Source organism: Furipterus horrens, unplaced genomic scaffold (assembly GCF_987537825.1).
Source record: "Furipterus horrens unplaced genomic scaffold, mFurHor1.1.pri manual_scaffold_1, whole genome shotgun sequence".
Classification (NCBI taxonomy): Eukaryota; Metazoa; Chordata; class Mammalia; order Chiroptera; family Furipteridae; genus Furipterus; species Furipterus horrens.
The window spans coordinates 77,826,494-77,846,669 of NW_028327171.1; positions in this window are offsets into that span (position 1 = coordinate 77,826,494).

Consider the following 20,176-nt stretch of genomic DNA (forward strand, 5'->3'; position numbering starts at 1 on the left):
AAATTTGTATTTTCAAAACGGTGCTCATTTAGTTTATGTTGTACAATGTAGATGGCCTCTTACTAATGTAAAATAATTTGTAGTGGAAACATTTATATTTTTATAATAAACATAATGAAAATATTTTTACAGATTGGAATATAGAAGTGTTCTTTGAAGCTTTTTAAAATATTATTAAAATCTGTGCTTATTTAAACAGCAAAATAATGAAATAGTCACTAAGAATGTGCTTCTGATTCTTTTTTTCTTCACTAGTGAGGAGGGAGGTTTGTTATGTAATCCACATTTTTTGTCTAAACCTCATTATGAATAAGCCAGAAAAATAATCAGTAAATATTATCTTCATGTTAAAAAACAAAATTGTATTAGACATTTCTCTTTTGATTACAAGTGATAAAATCAAATTAATTAGCTTAAGAAAAAAATTCAATTTTAGACCATGTGAATGAAAAGTTTAGAGATAAACTTTCTAGCTAAGGAATCAGGAACAGATGGATTCAGGAGTAAATCAGTCTCATTCTTTTTCGTCATCACTTGACACTATTTTTCTCCTAAACAGGTTAATTTGCAAATGATAGCTTTTTAAGTATTTCTCTTAATTCGTATAATTCTACATTGTAATGCCTGTGAGGTACTTATTGTTCCTCAGTTGTTCCAACAGAAATTCTGGGGCCTTACTTGGCTTACAAGCCTTTTATGAATTACTTGCGGCAAAAGAATGAATTTCTCAGATAGTCAAGTACGTAGTCCCGTACTTGCAGTTGGATATAGTGGATATGATTATGTGGAATGAATCTACAGGGATTAGAGGTGTCAGAGTAGGTTATGTTGAAAAGAAAGTCAGAATATCATTTATGAGAAAATGAAGTAATTCTGGACAAACCAAATAAAAATTAAAAACAATCAGAATTGCAAATAACACTCTAAGAAACACCTGATACTTTGTATAGAGTATGTCCCTAGTCATTCACAGTCTATTTAAAGAAAATCACTGTACATGAAAACTAAAAAAGCTGATTCTCAATAAAATATAAGGCTAGATAATTTAAGTGATCAAGATTTCCACAGAGGTAGAAGTAGATAGAGAAAGATTACAAAATAGATCATATTTGAGCTTGCCTGGAAGGAGAGGTAGCATTTGAAAATGTTAAGTGGAGGAAAGAATAACTTGTAAGCAGGTTAGCTAAGTGAAAGGAGATAGGTAAAGAAGAATATGTTTATCCATTTAATAAATATACATTAAGCACCATAATGAGACAGGTGTTTTGCTATCACCATTTACAAATTACTTTATCAAGTCTTTGCAGTAATCCTGTGAATAGATATTACCCCTTCTAATAGATGATGGAATCAAGTCTAGAAATTCTTCACAAGGTTACTTGAGTAAATAACAGTTATTTCAAACTGGAATTTTCTTATTTTGTGTTCTTTCCACAACATGATTGCTACTATAATCCCCCCCCCCCAAATGTTCTGGGCAGTGCCAGTGGCAATTTGTCAAAATGATCTGGATAGCAGCTGTGGAATGAGTAGAGCAAATGATACTAGAAATTTATTTTGGTGTTGTATACATTAAGCCACACACTTATTCTAAGGCGACAATTTTCAACCAGTATGCTGGAAGAATTTTTAAAACATGAAATACTTGACCAGTCAGAGACTGACCTCTCTTCCTTTATACTGTCAAATAAACATTTTAAAAAAGACAATGGCCAACACACAACAATATCTGTTCAGTGTGAATGAATCAAAATTACACTTGTTTTTTGTCAGATTTAAAAATATATATTTTTGGTGTGCTGCAGAATTTTTGTAATTAGTGTATATATGTCATGAAATAAAAATGTTGAAAATTACTGCTCTAGGGTGGTAGTAATAGAATGTAAAAACTAGAATGGATACACAGACACATGAAGAAAGGAAAATTAACAAAACTTACCAGTTTGATATAAGAATTGTTCAAAATGCAGGAATCAAAGAACACCACAAAATATTGGCCCTGGGTGTTTATGGAAATGATGGTACCATTAATAGGAGTAGCAATAAAAATAAGTTAATTTAACATTATGAACTTGCTAAATTAATGGATTTAACTAAACCTTAATAAGTTAATAAGCACTGGAGATGTGTGTTGGAAGCTAAAGAAAATAACTCAAAGGTAAAAGACAAAAGGTGTCTCTGCCACTAAGTAAAGATCTACATGTCTTTGTTATATATGTAATGGACCACCTTTCTTAAGTTAATGCTAGCAGCAGGAATAGTTAAATCCCAAGTGTCATCGGCGTAAAATAAAAGTAAAATAAAATAAAAAAACAACAACATGATTTTAAACACAAAATCACCCGAAGTATTTGCCAGGTGGCCTTGCTTGCAATGATTCAGATCCCATACTGTCTCCATCTTGTGGAGAGTATAAGACCTTAAGATCTTTCTTTCAGCTGGTAAAACTGAAGGGAGAATTATCTTGCAGATTTTATGAACCCTGCTTGTGGGTGGCACATATCACTCCTCTCCTTCTATTGACTAGAAATCAACCATATTGCTATACTTAACTACGAAAGAATGTGGGAGAATTAGTATGCCTAAATAGAAGAGGAAAGTTTTTGGAATCCATAATGCAACCTCTGCCACAAGTCATTTTTACTTACATATGGAATATATAAGAGGCAGATAGTTCTAAAAGGCTGTTAAGAAACCATCAGCCCTGGGGGCAACTCAGTTATTAGAGCATCTTGCTGATATGCCAAGGCTGTAGGTTCAATCCCCAATAGGGCACATACAAGAAGCAATCAATGAATGTGTAAGTGGAACAACAAATCAATCTCTCTCTCTCTCTAAATGATAATTTTAAAATTATAAAAATAATAAAATAAATAGATAAGTATAAATAACTTTATAACTTTGTGTGTATGCAGAGATAAACCACCAGTCTCTTGATAACTCCACTCATTTCTTATTCCATACAGACAGCCATTTTTAATTATATTGTCTCATTACTTGAACCCAATACTTCTAGTAATGAACACTTGTGTTCACTATGGGTGTGAACTCTTCAGCTCTCCTTTCAAGAGAGAACTTACTAGAAGAGCAATTAACTGATGATCTCAAGCTGTTGTAGTTTCCAACTCCTCAGTCATCATTTACACCAGGACATGGAGCTGTGTGGGAGTACCAAAGCCCACCCATTTTCTCCCAAGTGACACAGTTCCGTAATAAGCAATCTGATCTCATATTCTAATCACCCTGTCTGATGTTTTGCTCAGAGGTCCACAACAGTCTGAGCTTCCTCTCCAGTCCTCTCTCCTTTGGTGTCTCCTTAGGTAGATTTCAGATGTAATTTTCAGTCTGAAAACTCCCTGTGTCTTCTCTTACTCCTTGTCCCAATCCTTCCTATGAATTTCCACCACAAATTTTCCTGCAGGTCTATTTCTTTCTTGGTGTCTGTTTCTTGAGGATCCTAAACTGCGACAATGATTCTCAAGTTGATTAACCTGGTAATTAAAATGTCATCCTTTATTCTCCCCTGTATCTCAATTTAGATCACCTAGGTCGTTTTGCCATGGTAGGAATGGTACCTTCTTTTCTGTCTCCCACCACAACCTCATTACTTGTCTAGATTACTAACAGAGTGTCCTAAATAATGCATCTGCCTCCAAAACTGATATATCCAATATCAGTCAGATTAATATATTGAAGCACGTTTAATTTTGTAGTTCCTCTTGAACACACAGTTGCTTCAGGGGCCAGGCAGGTTATATAAATGAGTGAAGCAAGTGAGGAATGAGGTGACTTATAAAAGCACCCTTCAGTCCTCCAAAAGCAACTTCTCAGAGACAAGGCAATATGGATCCAACATGAGTTTGGGACCTATCAAAAGGATCTCTAATTGATCCTGCATAACAAATCATCTTATTGAAATCGCTTCTTCTTTTTACCTCATCTGTACTCACAGCTGAGGGCATATTGAGTGGGAACTCTGCCTTATAAACCACTCTGCCCCCTTGGCCACTGCAATGTTTGGTACATAATAAGCATTCAAAAAAGGAAAGTAAAATTCAATGTGTTAGAACCATTTTTGATAATATAATAAAGGATAATGTCCATAAGTTTTAGGGAAAAGTATAAATTTCCTTGAGGTCAATAAAGCTAGTTATTATTTTAGTTGTGTATCTTGGATCACTAAACATACTGCTTTCTGCTAGAACTGGTTCATTTTCGTAGAATTTTGTGGACTTTTTTCATTAGTCTCAATGCTCCCATTTTTCTTCGTGCAGTTAAGTCATTTAAGTAGACCCTTGAACCAGAGCTTAGCTATAAAAATTTAACAAGGTAAATGCCAAAGCTTTTCTGATCCTTTATACTCTGTTACTATGTACAAATAATGTCAACATGCCTACTAAAAACTACCCTTCTTATGGGGCATCTGGGATACACATTCTGTTGACCCAGGGGATCTAGACACAATTTAGAAAAATAAGTGGTAGAGTTAAGTACACTATAAAATGAAGATTTTGGAGGTTTACAGAGGTCTTCGCCCTGAAATTCTCTGGGAAAAGTCAATTACAAGTTGATAGAAAATAGTCATAATTTAATCACATTTTCCTGCATGGTGGACTATCAACTTTCTTTTTTGAATGTTCTCCTTGAATTAAAAAGTGACAATAGTAATAATAACATCAAATAAAAAACTTTAAAACTGCTTGATAATTTTCATTACATTTATGTACATATGTATGCATATACAGTATTATAGTTATCTGTTCTAAATAATAATAACCAATATAAACTGAGCATTTACTATTTGTCAAGAAGTTAATATATACAGAGTGACACAAAAGTAGGTTTATAGTTGTTTATATGGTAAATAATACAATTATTAAAAAATAATAATACAAGAATAAACTCTGTGTTTTGCATATTCACAACTGTAAACCTATGTTTGCTAACCCCTGTACTATTTTATTTAATTTTCTCAGAAGTTCTATGAGCTCAATAGGCAGAAGCTTAGAGTTAATAATCACACCATGTCATATAGCTAACAAGTAGAGGAACTAAAGTAGAAGTCAACTTTAAGGCCTTTTTTTCTGAATAACTAAACCCTATTATATCTTTGTATGATATCCCTAATGAAAATAAATATGAAGAACAATTATAAAATGAATTCTGGTTTAAGATCTTGAGTGGTATTCATTTTACCACTTTTCAATGTTCATGATATTACTCAGTGATTCTTCAAGTAGTGACTCTGCTTCACATTTCTGCAGAATCCTTTGATTCTTACTAACATGGTAGAGGAAGAAATAAGCAGTTACCCTTGATTTCATTTCTGTGAACTCCATTTCAAAAGCATGAGATTTGTCTGACATATGGTGAACTCTTCAAGCAAATATGCTCCCTTGAACACTCAACAAATAATCTAATTTGGAAACACCAAATACCGCAAGGAAAAAGTAGTACTCTTATGCTATTTTCTGACAGATTTCCACACCAATGATTTATGGAAGTGCATTAAGTTGGGATTCTTATCAGAAGTCAAAAAAAAAAAAAAAATCCCTTACATTTCTGAAGCCTATCACCCTCAATGATCGAAGCCAAAATCTCAGAATGTTTGTCAAAATTGAGGATAAGAGAACACAAAATGTCATGTACTATCAAGAACTTACTGACTTTCATATGGTTCTCATTTATTCTCATACATGGCAAGGCAAAAGTCTTGGGAGAATGCCAATACAAATTGTTATAGATAACACTATCTGAATTTAACTGCCATAGGTATGCTTCATATAATAAATATATATTTCATCCGAGCAACTCAGCAACACAAAAATGGAAAAAGATTCTAGTCAAAATTCATTTGGATACTCTATTTCAAAAAATGCTTAATTTGCCAATATTATTATTTAAACTTGGGCTGGAGATCCCTTAATACTCTATTTGTTTCATGTTTCTTACTCTAGAGAATATATATGTATGTATATATTCTGTCCAGAAAAAGTTCAACCATTGTTAATATTATGAGATTGGTTTGAGTGACATCGATGTAACCAGGCAGCCAAGGAGAGTGAACTGGAATTCACATGATTAGTCCACTATACTAGTCAGTGGAGGTGGCAGACGCCACTGAGTGAGCATGTGCACTGTGTGGCCATCATGTTCAAAATGACTAAGCAAGCAGAGCAATGAATCTGCATCAAATTTTGTGTTAAGCTTGAACATTCCTCTGCAGATATTTACTATTCAGGTGATTCAGAAGGCCACAACTAGGGGGCAATTGGTGATTGGCAGCTTCATCACAACAGCATGCTCACTCATGCATCACATCTTGTACAAAGTTTTTTTTTTTTTTTTTTTTTTTTTTTTTTTTTTTTTTTTTTGGCAAAACATCAAGACACCCAGGTGACTCAGCCCCCCTAAAACCCAGATTTGGTGCCCTGTGATTTCTGGCTTTTCCCAAAACTAAAATCATCTTTGAAAGAGAAGAGATTTAGACTGTGGATGAGATTCAGGAAAATATGACAGGGGAACAGATAGCAATTAGGAGAACTGCGTAAGGTCCCAAGCTGGCTACTTTGAAGGGGACTGAGGCATCATTGTCCTATGTACAATGTTCCTTGTATCTTGCATCTTCTTCAATAAATGTCTTTATCTTTTGTATTAAATGGCTGGATACCTTCTGGACAAATTATATATATGTGGAAACTGAACTCATGTTACAGTGATATCTTAGGGTAATAAAATTTTTTCAATACATGATTGATTAGTATATGCTTGCAGAATAAAATAGATTAAATTGTTCTATGTCTAATTTTTCAAGGATAATTTGCAAATTGGAATATTTTCTTTATTTAACTTGTTATAGTTCACTTTTAGGCATCATTTGAGCATGGAAGTTTGCAGCCTGAAATTCTTGTAAATTTTAACCTAATAGTGATGGATCATTTATCAAATGCCCAACAGAGTACTTGGCACACAAAACATAAGTAGGCATGCAGTAAGTGTTTCTTGAATTGATTTTAAATGTATTATGGGAGAATAAATGATTAATATTATGTTTTACAACTAAGACAACATGGACCTAGTGATAATATACAATTGAGTTCCACTTAGGTTAATGTTTCTCTCAGAGAGAGAGAGAGAGAGAGAGAGATTTTTGTAAAGGCAAGTTTAATTTAGATGGCCTGACCCTTAAAATAAACTCCTAACTATTGAATAAGTATTTTTAATGCAGTATCATTAAAAGTAACAAAATAATTCTATTATATCTTTTTCTACTGTGAATAAAAGGAATATAAGCCCCGGCTGCTGTGGCTCAGTAGATTGAGCATCGGCCTGCGAGCCAAGTGTCACTGGTTCGATTCCCAGTCAGGGCACATGACTAGGTTGCACGTCAGGTCCCCAATTGGGGGTGCGAGTGAGAGGCAACCACACAGTGATGTTTCTCTCCCTCTCTTTCTCCTTTCCCCTCTCTCTAAAAATAAAAAAAAGTAAACAAACAAACAAATATATTACCAATATTCAAAGAATCAACAAATGTCAAGGGCAAAAATAAGACTATAATTTTTTGAGAAATACTTTCCTTCTAAAACAACATGTAGATAAAATAAATTTTAAAATATTAAGGTAAAGTGTTTTGGTTTGTATTTCATTTTTTTTAAATGAATGTACTGTGGTTTTATAATATCACTTAGTGATATAAATCCCTAAATTATTTAAATTCACACATCTCTCATATTTTCTGTCGGTCTGGAATTCAGACATGGCATAGTGCAGAGCATTTGCCTTTGCTCCATGTTTTCTGAGCCTCAGATGGAAGACTCAAAGCCTAGGGATCTGAAGGCTCATTCATCCACATGTCTAGCTATTGATGTCGGTTGTATTTGGAGATATAGAAAGGTTTATGGGTAGAACATTCACATGTGGCCTGTTTTTGTGGTCTCAGCTTCCTAACAACATGATGGCTAATTCCAAGTTACAGGCCTCCCTGGGGGGAGAGAGGTGAAAGAGCTATCAAGAAGTGTGAAGTGTCTGGGGATTTACCGTATTTATAAGCCAACAAATTAGCCTGTCACACTTTCATGGACGCTTGTGGAAGACATGAGTTTTCTAGGTTAGAAACAGTGGATGGTTTGGCACCAATAGCCATAGCAGTAGCCAAAGTGTCATCATTATCATGTACTGGTTCCCCATGACTCAATTTCCATGGAGTGAGGCAAAGAAAACCAGGTAATATCTGTATACGTAAGGGTTATGTTGAGAGAAAGAAAACACAAGTTTAAGGAATCTTAGTTTTTTGAAAATAGACTGAAAGTAAATCTGTCTCACATTTATCTCAGAGGGAGATATTATTTTTATTACACCGGGAGAACAGAGAGCGACTTCTTTACTCTTTTCCTTTCATTCATTAAAATTACTATAGGAAAATTGAAAGTGTTAATAACGTTAAGGATATAAAACAAGTAATTTATGCTTCTCACATAAATATTACATTTTTATAAATATATAAAATATGTAGTGATGTGATCAGGTTTTTACTAAAAATATAAATAATAATTGTAGAATTGAAATCTTTAATATATTAAGTGTTTTAATTCATGAGCAAGGTACATCTCTCTTTTTATTTAAGGTTTCATTGATATCTTTCATCAGCATTTTATAATTTTCATAATAGAGATCCTGTGTAGGTTTTGTTTAACGTGTAACCAAGTAATTTTTTCTTTTTTATTTATTTTACTTTCACTGTATTTTTCCGTTGCCTTTTATCTCCTACTCTCTTCCACTTCCACCCACACCCTCCCCCCACAACAATCACCACACTGTTGTCCAAGTCCTTAAGTTCTTTCTCTCTTTTTTCCCAATCCCCCAACCCCTCCCCGAGCTGCCAGCCTGCCCTCCATCTATGATTCTGTCTCTATTTTCCTTATGAGTTCAGTTTATTCACTAGATTCCACATATCAGTGATATCATAAAGTAATTTTCTTCCTCTGACTCCTCATTTCACTAAGCATAATTTTCTCTAGGTCCATTTATGCTGTGACAAAAGGCAAGATTTTCTTCTTTTATACAGCTGAATGGTATTTCATTTTGTAATTGTACACAGCTTTTTTATCTACTCATCTACTGGACACTTGGGCTGCTTCCAGATCTTGGCTATTGTAAATAATGCTGCATAGAGGTGTATATATTGTTTTTCAAACTAGTGCTTCAGGTTTCTTCAAATAAATACCCAGAAGTAGAATCGCAGGTTCATAAGGCAGTTCCATTTTTAATTTTTAGAGGTAACTCCATGCTGCTTTCGACCAATCTGTGCACGAGGGTTCCCCTATCTCCACATCCTCACCACTTGTTTGTTGATTTACTAATGATAGACATTCTGACATATCAGGTTATATCTCATTGTGGTTTTAATTTGCATCTCTCTGATGACTAGTGATGTTGGGCATTTTTTATATGTCTATTGGCCCTCTGTATGTCCTCCTTGGAGAAGTGCTTATTCAAGCCCTTTGCCCATTATTTTAAATAGAATTGTTTGTTTTTATGGTGTTCAGTGTTAAAGATCTTTATAAATTTTGAATATTAACCTCTTATCAAATATATTGATGAATATGTTCTCCCATACAATGGGTTGTCTTTCCATTTTGTTGATGGTTTTCTTTGCTGTGCGAATCTTTTTATTTTGATGTAGTCTCATTTGTTTTTTTGTTTTTTTCTTCTGTTTCCCTTACTCTAGAACAGGGTTCCCCAACCTCTGGGCCATGGACCTCTGGCTGAGCCTGTTAGGTACTGGGCCACACAGCAAGCGGTGAGCTTTAATGCAATGCACCTGAATCATCCCAAAACCATTCTTCCCACCTGGATTATGGAAAAATCATCTTCCACAAAACTGGGTCCTGATGCCAGAAAGGTGGGGGACTGCTGCCCAGGAGATATAAGGATATCAGAAAAAAACTGTTGCTATGAGAAATGTCCAAGATTTTAGTGCATATGCTTTCTTCTGGGATTTTTATGGTTTCAAGTATAACATATGTCTTTAATCCATGTTGAATTTATTCTTGTGTGTGCCATTTGAAAGTGGTATAGCTTTTTTTTTCTTTTTGTATGTATCCATCCAATTTTCCCAACACCATTTACTGAATAAAGTATCTCTAGCCCATTATATGTTTTTGTCTCCTTTGTCAAATGTAATTGATTATAAAGGTGTGGATTTATTTCTGGGTTTTCTACTCTGTTTCTTTGACCTATATGTCTGTTTTTATGCCAGTACAATGCTGTTTTGATTACTGTGGCCATATAGTATAGTTTGATATTAGATAGTATGTTTCCTCCAACTTTGTTCTTCTTTCTCAAGATTACTGTTGCTATTGAGAGTCTTTTGTGGTTCCATATAAATTTTTGGAATATTTGTTTCAGTTCTGGGAAATAGACTGCTAGTAACTTCATAGAAATTTAGTTGAATCTGTCGATTGTGTTGGGTAGTATAAACATTCCAAGGATGCTAATTCTTCTTATCCATGAACACGGTATGTGCTTCAACTTATTTGTATATTATTTGTTTTTTTCTTTCAGTGTCTTATCTTATAATTTTCCTAGTAAAGGTCTTTTACAGTCTTGGTTAAACTTATTCCTAGGTATTTTATTCTTTGTGAAGCAGTTGTTAGTGGAATTGTTTTCTCAACTTTCATTTCTGATAGTTCATTATTGACATATAAAAATACTACTGACTTCTGGATATTAAATTCGTATCTTGTTACATTACTGAATTCACTTACCAATTCTAGTAGTTTTTTTTTTTTTGGTGGAATCTTTGGGATTCTGTAGTAACATGTAATTTGCAATTAATGACATTTTAACTTCTTTCTTTCCAATTTGGATTATATTTTAGTTTTTCTATTTGTCTGATTTCTGTGGCTAGGATTTCCAGGACTATGTTGAATAAAAGTGTTGAAAGCAGAAATCCCTGTCTTATTCCAGATCTTAAGAGGAACACTTGCAGTTTTTTCCCATTGAGTAAGATGTTCACTGTGGGTTGGTCATAAATGGCCTATATGTTGAGGTATGTTCCCTCTAGTACACTTTGCTGAGCATTTTTTTAAATGGGTGTTGGATTTTATCAAATGCTTTTTCTACATCTGTTGATGTTTTGTGGTTTTTATTCTTCATTTTGTTTATGTGGTGAATCCCTTTTTAATTTGCACATATTGTAAGAAACTTACATTTTTGGAATAAATCCCACTTGATCATCGTGTATGATCTTTTTAATGTATTGCTGTATTTGGTTTGCTAATATTTTATTGAGGATTTTAGCATCTATATTAATCAGAGATATTGGTCTATAATTTTCTTTCTTTGTAGTGTCTCTATCTGATTTTAGAGTTAGGGTAATGCTGGCCTCATAAAATGAGTTTGGGAGCCTGCCTTCTTTTTGAAATTTTTGGAATAGTTTGAGGAGAGGTGTTAGATCTTATCTGAATGTTTGGTAAAATTCACCTGTGAAACTGTCAGCCCAGGACTTTTATTTGTTGGAAGTATTTTTTGTTTTGTTTTTTATTACTGCTTCAATTTCACTAGTTGTAATGTGTTATTCAGATTTTCTGATTCTTTCTGATATAGTTTGGAAAATTGTATGTTTCTAAAAACTTATCCATTTTGTCCAGATTGTACAATCTGTTGGCATATAGTTGTTCATAATAATTTTTATAATCTTCTGTTTTTTTTTTCTATGTCAGTTGCTATTTCTCCTCTTTCATTTCTGATTTTATTTATTTGGATCCTTTTTTTTTTTTTTTTTTTTTTTTTTTTTGATGAGTCTAGTTAAGTTAATCAATTTTGTTTGTCTTTTCAAAGACCCAGCTTTTGGAGTCATTGAATTTTTGTATTGTTTTTTAGACTCTATTTCCTTTATTTCTGCTCTGATCTTTTTTATTTCTTTCTTTCTATTTTATTTGAGCTTTTTTATTGTTTTTTATCCATATTCCTTTAAGTATAAAGTTAGGTTGTTTATTTGAGATTTTTCTTATTTCTTGAGATAGGTCTAAAATGTTATAAATTTCCCTCTATGGACTACTTTTCCTGTGTCCCTCAGATTTAGGTTAATGTGTTCTCATTTTCATTTGTTTTAGGGAATCTTTTGATTTCTTCTTTGATCTCATTTTAACCCCTTCATTGTTTAGTACCATGTTATTTAGTTTCTATGTCTTTGGTTCTTCACTTTTCTTCTTGTGATTGATTTCTAGTTTTATTGCATTATGGTCAGAGAACATGCTTAGTAGGATTTCAATCTTAAGTTTATTGAGACTTATTTTGTGGTCTATTCTAAAAAACATTCCATGTACACTTGAAAAGAATGTATATTCACTGCTTTTGTGTGCAATGCTCTGAAAATAACAAATAAATTAATTTAATGTAGTATGTCATATAAGGCCATCATCTCCTTATTGATATTCTGTCTGAAATATCTATTCATTGATGTCAGTGGGGTGTTAAAATCCCCTACTATTATTGTATTTCTGTCAATCTCTCCTTTTATGTCCATCAAGATTTGCTTTACACATTTAGGTGCTCTTATGTTGGGTGCATAAAGTTTACTAAGATTATATCCTCTTGTGAATTAGTCCCTTTATCACTACGTGTGCCCTCTTTTGTCTATTACTATAGAATATGTTTTAAAGTCTATATTGTCAGCTATACATATTGCTATCCACAGATTTTTTCCTTTCCATTTGCATAAAATATATTTTCTATCCTTTTACTTTTAGTCTGTGTATATCGTTCATTCTGAAGTGTGTGTCTCTCTCTTTTTTTTAGAATGACTTTTATTTAAAGACATTGCCTCTCTTTTTTAAATAGAATTTACCACTTTCTAGTTTGATAATTATTTTTTATGTTATTCATCTGCTTTTTTTAAGTATATTTTATTGGTTATATTGTTACAATAGTTCCAATTTTTTCCCCTTTGCTCCCCTCCACCCAGTACCTCCCTCCCCCAGCAATCTTGCCCCCCAAGTCCATGCCCATGGGTCATACATACAAGCTCTCCCGCTTCATCCTTTCATATATTCTTCTTCTTTTTTTTAAATAAATTATTAATTAATTATTTTAACAATAAAAAATAAAAACCCCTCCCTCTCAGATTTAAGACCCTTTGTGATCTTATAAAGGACAATGGGCGAAGGTCTCAAGCTCCTCTAGCTGCTTCAAGCTGGACATAGTTGTCGTCCTGCCTACCCTTGGGTCCAGAAATCCCTAATAAGAGTGGGGGTGTGGAGGGGAAGGTGGCCTTCCCACAAGGGGAAGGATCGTGCAGACTCCAGGTCTGTTGGCTGTCTCCAGACAATAGCGTGCTTGGTTTAACAGGCTGACATCCTTGTTGTATTCTGGGGGCAACAGATTTGGCAACAGGGTTAAAAGACATCATTCAATCCATAACCACTGGATAACAGAAGGCAGGGATTAATTTTTCAATGTCCCACATTAGGGAAAAAAGGGGCTTCTTTGGAGGAAGGTGTGCCAGGCACATCTCACCTGTCCAAAACCCTTTTTCCCATTATAGTTAGTTGTGTCTCTTGAATGCAGTGTATAAATGGATTTTGTTTTCTTATTCATTCAGCTACCCTATGTCTTTTGATTGAACCATTTAAACTATTTACATTTAAAGTGATTATTGAAAGATATATATTTGCTGCCATTTTATGTTAGTCTGTATTTCTCTTCCCCCTCCTCTTTTTCCTCAAGTAAGCCCTTTAACATTTGTTGTAATACTGATTTGGTGGTAACAAATTACTTTAGCTTTTTAACACCCGGGAAACCCTTTATTTCTTCTACAATTTTAAATGATAGCTTTGTTGGGTAGAGTAGCCTTGGTTGTTATACCTTGCTTTTTATCACTTTGAATATTTCATGCCAATCACTTCTGGCCTAAAATATTTGTTTACAAATCAGAATACAGTCATCGGGTTTCCCTCGTAGGTAACTAATTACCTTTTTCTTGCAGCTTTTAATAATTTTTCCTTGTTTTTAAGTGTTGCCAGTTTAAATATGATATGCCTTGGTGTGGGTCTCTTTGTGTCAATCTTGTTTGGGACTCTGTGCTTCCTAGACTTCTGTGTCTTTTTCCTTGATTATATTAGGAAAGATTTCAGTCATTATTTCTTCAATTAGGTTTTCAGTCCCTGCTCTCTCTCTCTCTCTGTCTCTCTCTGTCTCTGTCTCTCTGTCTCTCTGTCTCTCTGTCTCTCTGTCTCTCTCTCTCTCTCTCTCTCTCTCTCTCTCTCTCTCTCTCTCTCCTCCTTCTGGTACCTTTATGATGTGGGTTTTGTTTTGCTTCATGTCCCAAATGTTCCTTGCACTATCCTTACTTTTTATCGTTTCTTTTTTGCTGTCCTGATTTGGTGTTTTTTCTACCTTTCCTTTCAAATCATTGATTCATTCTTCTTCTTCATTTAATATATTGTTTATTCCTTCCAGTGTGTTATTTATTTCAGATATTGCATGCCTCATTTCTGACTTGTCTTTTTTTTTAGTTTCTATGTCTTTACTATACTCTCCAGCATCTTTATAATCATTACTTTGAACTCTATGTCTGATAAATCACTTGTTTCCATTCCATTTATCTCTTCTTCTGAAGAATTCTCTCATTCTTGTATTCGAGGCCTGTTTCCCCATTTTAACTGTCTCTTTGTGTTTGTTTTTATGTATTACATAGTTCTTCAAAGACTTTGGTGCAACCCTATATCAGGTACTACCTGTGACTTTCCCTGGGCAACCTTTATGGAGCTATCAGCAATTCATAGCTTGTAGTTTCCTCTGCTCAGCCTGGGTGCATGTGGATAAAACCAAGCTGTGCAACAAGGCCAACTTTTCCCACTATTGGTTGTAAAAGTGATTCAGCAAAAGCCTCCAAGTTCCCAGAGATCTGCTTTTGCTTGCAGGCTTCCTGTTAGGCTTAGTCACTAAAAAAGCCTCTGGCTGTACACCTAAGCAGAGTTTAAACTCAACAAGGTAGAGCAAGAGAGATTCTTATTGTGGGTGTATTGCTTCCTCTCAGGCTGATGCTGTATGGAAGGGAGTGCTCTGTCCAAGAATAATGGCTTCTGCTGTATGGACAGATGGCTGAGCCCAGGGATCCTGGTGGCTGACCATTTAGCTCTCTCCCCAGAGCCACCAACCTCAGACTCCTCATGTGACTCTAGTCTGCTCTACCTTCCTTCAGCTAGACTCCAGAGTAAGTGGCTATGAACAAAATTTTGTGCATTGGCCCTTCAGGAGTGCGGCTGTGTTTCAAGCCATCCCTTCCCTGCAGACAGAAACCCCACTGTTTCACAGAATATTAGGTGGGGGCCTTTCCTTGGTTCTGGTGCTCTAGGCCAGTGAGCCCAGCTTGTGGGTTAGACCCCACACTTCTTAGGGTAAACCCCCTGCCACTGAAATATCCTTTCAGAACTTCAGCTGCTGCCTGTGGAGCCTAGCCAGCCCTCTTGTGCTTCAGCTTTTCCTACCAACCTTGATGTTGCTGGCTTCTTCTGTAAGTCCTTCATCATAGGACTTCTTTCCAGCTAGTCTTCAGTTGCTTATTCAGAACGATTTTTCTATAACTTAGTTGTAATTCGTTTAGTCCTGGGAAGAGGTTAGTGTGGCTTCCACCTAATCTTCCACCATTTTGGATCACCCTAAGTACTTTATTTTCTTTGAACAATTATAAATGATAATATAATTTTTATAACAGTTTTTATATGTTATTGTTGTTTCCTTGAAACCAATTAACTTTTGGTTTTGATTTTATATTCCACTAACTTGTTGAACTCACTTATTAGTCCTAAGTTTTTACCTTTTGTAGATTTTTTGAAATATTTATATGTAGATAATCATGACATCTAGAAATTGTGACATTTTTATATCTTCCTCTCTGATTTGTATGTTTTTATTCTTTTATTTTAAAAAGTATATTTCATTGATTATGTTGATACAGTTGCCCCAATATTTTTCCCTTTGCTCCCCTTCACCTGGTACCCTCTTCCCCCCACCAATTTCCATCCCCCCATTAGTACATGTCCATGGGTTGTGAGTGTAAGTTCTTTCTCTTCTCCCTTTCCTACACTACTCTTAATATGCCCCTGTTTATTTTGTTCCTACCAATTTTGCTTTTTTAAAACATATGCTTTATTGATTATTCTGTTACAGTTGTCCCAATTTCTTTTCCTTTTGTTCCCCTCCATCCAGTGACATCCCTCCATCCAGTTATCCCCCCTTAGTCCATGCCCATTGGTTGTGCATATAATTCTTCTCAACATCTTCCTGTCTACTCCACTCCCTCCTACTATGCTTCTTAATTCCTGTACCATCTCCCTCCCTTTCCCCTTTCCCCCTCCCTGCTGACTTACCCCCAAAATGTACCCCATACCTTTAATTCTTTCCCCACTCTTGTTGTCTACTTAGTTTGCCTTTGTTTCAGTTCCTTACCTTTTGTTGTTGGTTGTTGTGATACAGTTTTCATTTTAGTGTTCATAGTTTTGATCCTCTTTCACCTAAACAAGTTCTTTTTAACATTTTATATGACAGTGATTTGGATCTGACAAACTCTTTCAGTTTTGTTTTGTCCTGGAAGCACTTTCTCTGCCCTTCTATTCTGAATGACAGCTTCGCTGGATAGAATAATCGTGGTTGTAGGTTTTTCCTTTTCATTACTTTGAGTATTTCTTGCCAGTCCTGTCTTTCCTGCATAGTTTCTTTTAAGAAATCAGCTGATAGTCTTATTGGGACCCCTTTGTACATAATTCTCTTCTTCTCTCTTGCTGCTTTTAAGATTCTCTCTTTATCTTTAATTTTTGACATTTTGATTATAATGTGTCTTGGTGTGGTTCTCGCTGGGTCCAGACTTTTTGGAACTCTTTGTGCTTCCTGGACCTGTAAGTCTATTTCTGTCCCAAAGTTAAGGAAGTTCTGCTTCATTATTTTTTCACCTAATTTTTCAATTTTTAGTTCTTCTTCTTCACCTTCTGGCAACCCTATGATTTGGATGTTGGCCTGCATATAGCTGTCCCAGAGGTTTCTGAGCCTCTCCTCATTTTCCTCTTTTTGTTTCCTCTTTCTGCACTGGTTGACTGTTCCTTCCCTGTGTTCCGATTTGTTGATTTGTTCCCTGGTTTTCTTTCTCTCACAACTAGTTTCATATGTGTTTTGTTCATCTCAGCAAGACTAGCCTTCATTCCTTCCCCATCTTGTTTAAGATCTGCTGTTAGGTCTGTAAGCATTCTTACAACAAAAGCTCTGAACTATGCCTCAGAAAGATTTCCTATCTGCTGCTTCCTTAGATTGAATATTTACTGTCTGATCAGCTGCATCACTGAAATCTTGACCATGATCTGTGCCATCCTTACAGTTTTGTGTTTACCTTTGCTTCCTGGGCAGGGCTGTCACACCTCCTATGCAACCCTTCTCACCACGCTGTGGTGTTTTCTGTGGGGGTGGGGGTCCAAGATGGATTCCTGCTGTTCACTCTCCACTGAGAGACTGGGATCCTCCTCCTCCATCCCCACCCTCTCTGGGCCTCACAGTCCAAGGCAATGGGGGTCTGCCTTCTCTGACATTGGAATTGCAAACCAACGGGTCTGGTCTGCAGCTGGGGGTGCTCCCCATGTGCTTCTCACCTCTCCTTAAATAGGGGTGTCTGTGCTTACCGCCATCCCGCCACCATCGCCGCTGCTGCCACTGCCAACACAGCTTAGCCTCTCCGCCTCAGCTTCACCCCCTCTTCCATCCGGATGAGCACCACTTCTTTAAAACTTCATATGTTGGACTTCCATTTGTTTTCTGGAACTTCTGGTTATTTCTAGTTTTGCAGTAGTTGTATTCCTTCTTTGTTCTGGAGGGAGATGGAGCATGTCAGTCTAGGCCTCCATTTTGGCCGGAAGTCTCCCATGTGTGTTTGCCTCTTGATTTGTATGTTTTAATTTTTTAATTTTTGTCTTATCGATCTGGCTATACCATTGAGTAGTATGTTGAATAAAAGTAGTGAACAGGCATCTTGCCTTGTTGCCGCTCTTAGAGAGAAAACATTTTATCTTTTCCTGTTAAATATGAGGTTAGCTATAACTTATTGTATGCTTTTTATTAAGTTGAAAAACTACTCTCAGCTTTCTGAATTTTTTCATGAATGGCTGTTAAAATTTTTCAGATGTTTTTCGTGTCTTAATTAACATAATCATATGATATTCTCTTTGGCCTATAGGTATGTCGATTATTCTGATTGATTTTTAAATATTGAACCAGACATGCATACATGAAACAAATCTCCCTTATTCATGATGTATAAATATTTAATACATTGTTGGATTCAATTTACTAGTTTTGTTGAGAATTTTGCATCGAAGTTCAGTGGAGACATATAGATGCAGTTTTCTTTCTTTTACTTCTTTACTTTTTCCTTATATTTTTTCATTGGACTTTTGATATGGGGTTTCATAAAATAAGTGATCATCCCCTCTTTTTTATATTCTAGAAGAAATTGTATAAAATTGTGTTAATTCTTCTTTAATTATTTATGAAATTCTCCAGTGAAATTGTCTAGGACTGGAGATTTACTTCTAAGGAGATTTTAAATTATAAATTCCATTTATTTTATGGTTACATGACTATTCAGTTTATTTGATTTTTATTGCATTTTGGTAATTTGTGATCTTGAGAAATTTATCTGTTTTAATAGGTTGTCAAGTTTATTAGTATAAAGTCATTTGCAGTATTCCCTTTTTGTCATTTTCATGACTATGGGGTCTAAAGTAATATCACTCGTTTCATTACTAATAGTTATAATTTACATCTCCACTGTTTTCTATTTTAATTATCTAGAAGTTTTGCATGTTTATTGTTTTTTGGAATAATAATCTTTGTATTTTATTGATTTTTCTCTCTTGTTTTTTGCTTTTCATTTTTATTAGTTATTTGCTCTCATTTTTATTATTTTTTCCTACTAGTTCTAGTATTTTTCTCTTCTTTTCTATTTTTTTTGCGGTAGGATCTTAAATTATTAATTTGAAGTCTTCCTCTTTTTCAAAACTATTTGTGGTACTATAAATTTTTATGTTATTGCCACTTTAAGTATATCTCAATAGTGATATCTTCTAATTTTTTATTTTTATTCAATTGTTTGATAATTATTCTTTTAACTTGAATAATTTAAAAGTATGTTGGTTAATTTGTAAATGTTTACATATTTTTATGTTATCTTTCTGGCACTTATTTCTAGTTTGATTTCATATGATTAAAGAACATATGCTATATGATTTCTATTTTTTTAAATATCTTGAGGTTTGTTTTATGACTCAAGGCATGGTCTGTCTTGGCAAATGGTCCGTGGGCACTTGAATTGTGTGCATATTATGCTGTGATTGGATGAAATATTTTTATCAATGTCAACTTGATCTTGTTGATTGATATTTTTCAGTTACTATATATTATTGCTCACTTTTTGTCTATCACATCTATACATTGCCAAGAGAGAGACTTTGAAGTCCTTAATTATAATTGTGAATTTGCCTATTTTTCTTTCAACTCTATCCAGTCTTGTTCTAGGTATGAAGAAGCTCTTCTGTTTTATGCAAACACATTTAGTATCACTATATCTTCTTGGTACATTGATCATTTCATTATTACATAATACCTTCCTTTGTCTCTACTAATTTTCTTTGTTCTAACATTTACTTAATCTAATATAAATATAGATAGTCCTGCCTTTTAAAATTAGTGTTTTATATATTTCCTTCCATCATTTCATGATGAATATGCTTTTATCATTATTTTTGAAATGAGTTCCTTGCAGAGTATATACAGTAGGGTCTTTATTTTGCATCCAATTTTTCAATCTCTGTCTTTAATTTGTGTATTTAAATTTATTTGTAATGTAATTACATCATATCTTCAGTTTGTCAGTTTACTATTTGTTTTCATTTTCCCCTCTAGTACTTATTTTGCTCTTTCTCTTGTCTTGCCTTCCTGTCACTTATTGTTTTCTTCAGAATTATTTTTATTGTTTTGGATTATTTTTATTGTTTTTAATATGGTACTGTATAAGTTTTTTTAGCGGTTGCTCAAAGTCTTATACATATGTGTAACTGAACATACATATGAATTCTGGTAATATTTAGGTGGACAAATGAGTCTCTTCTTTTAACTGTACTGAGAATTGGTG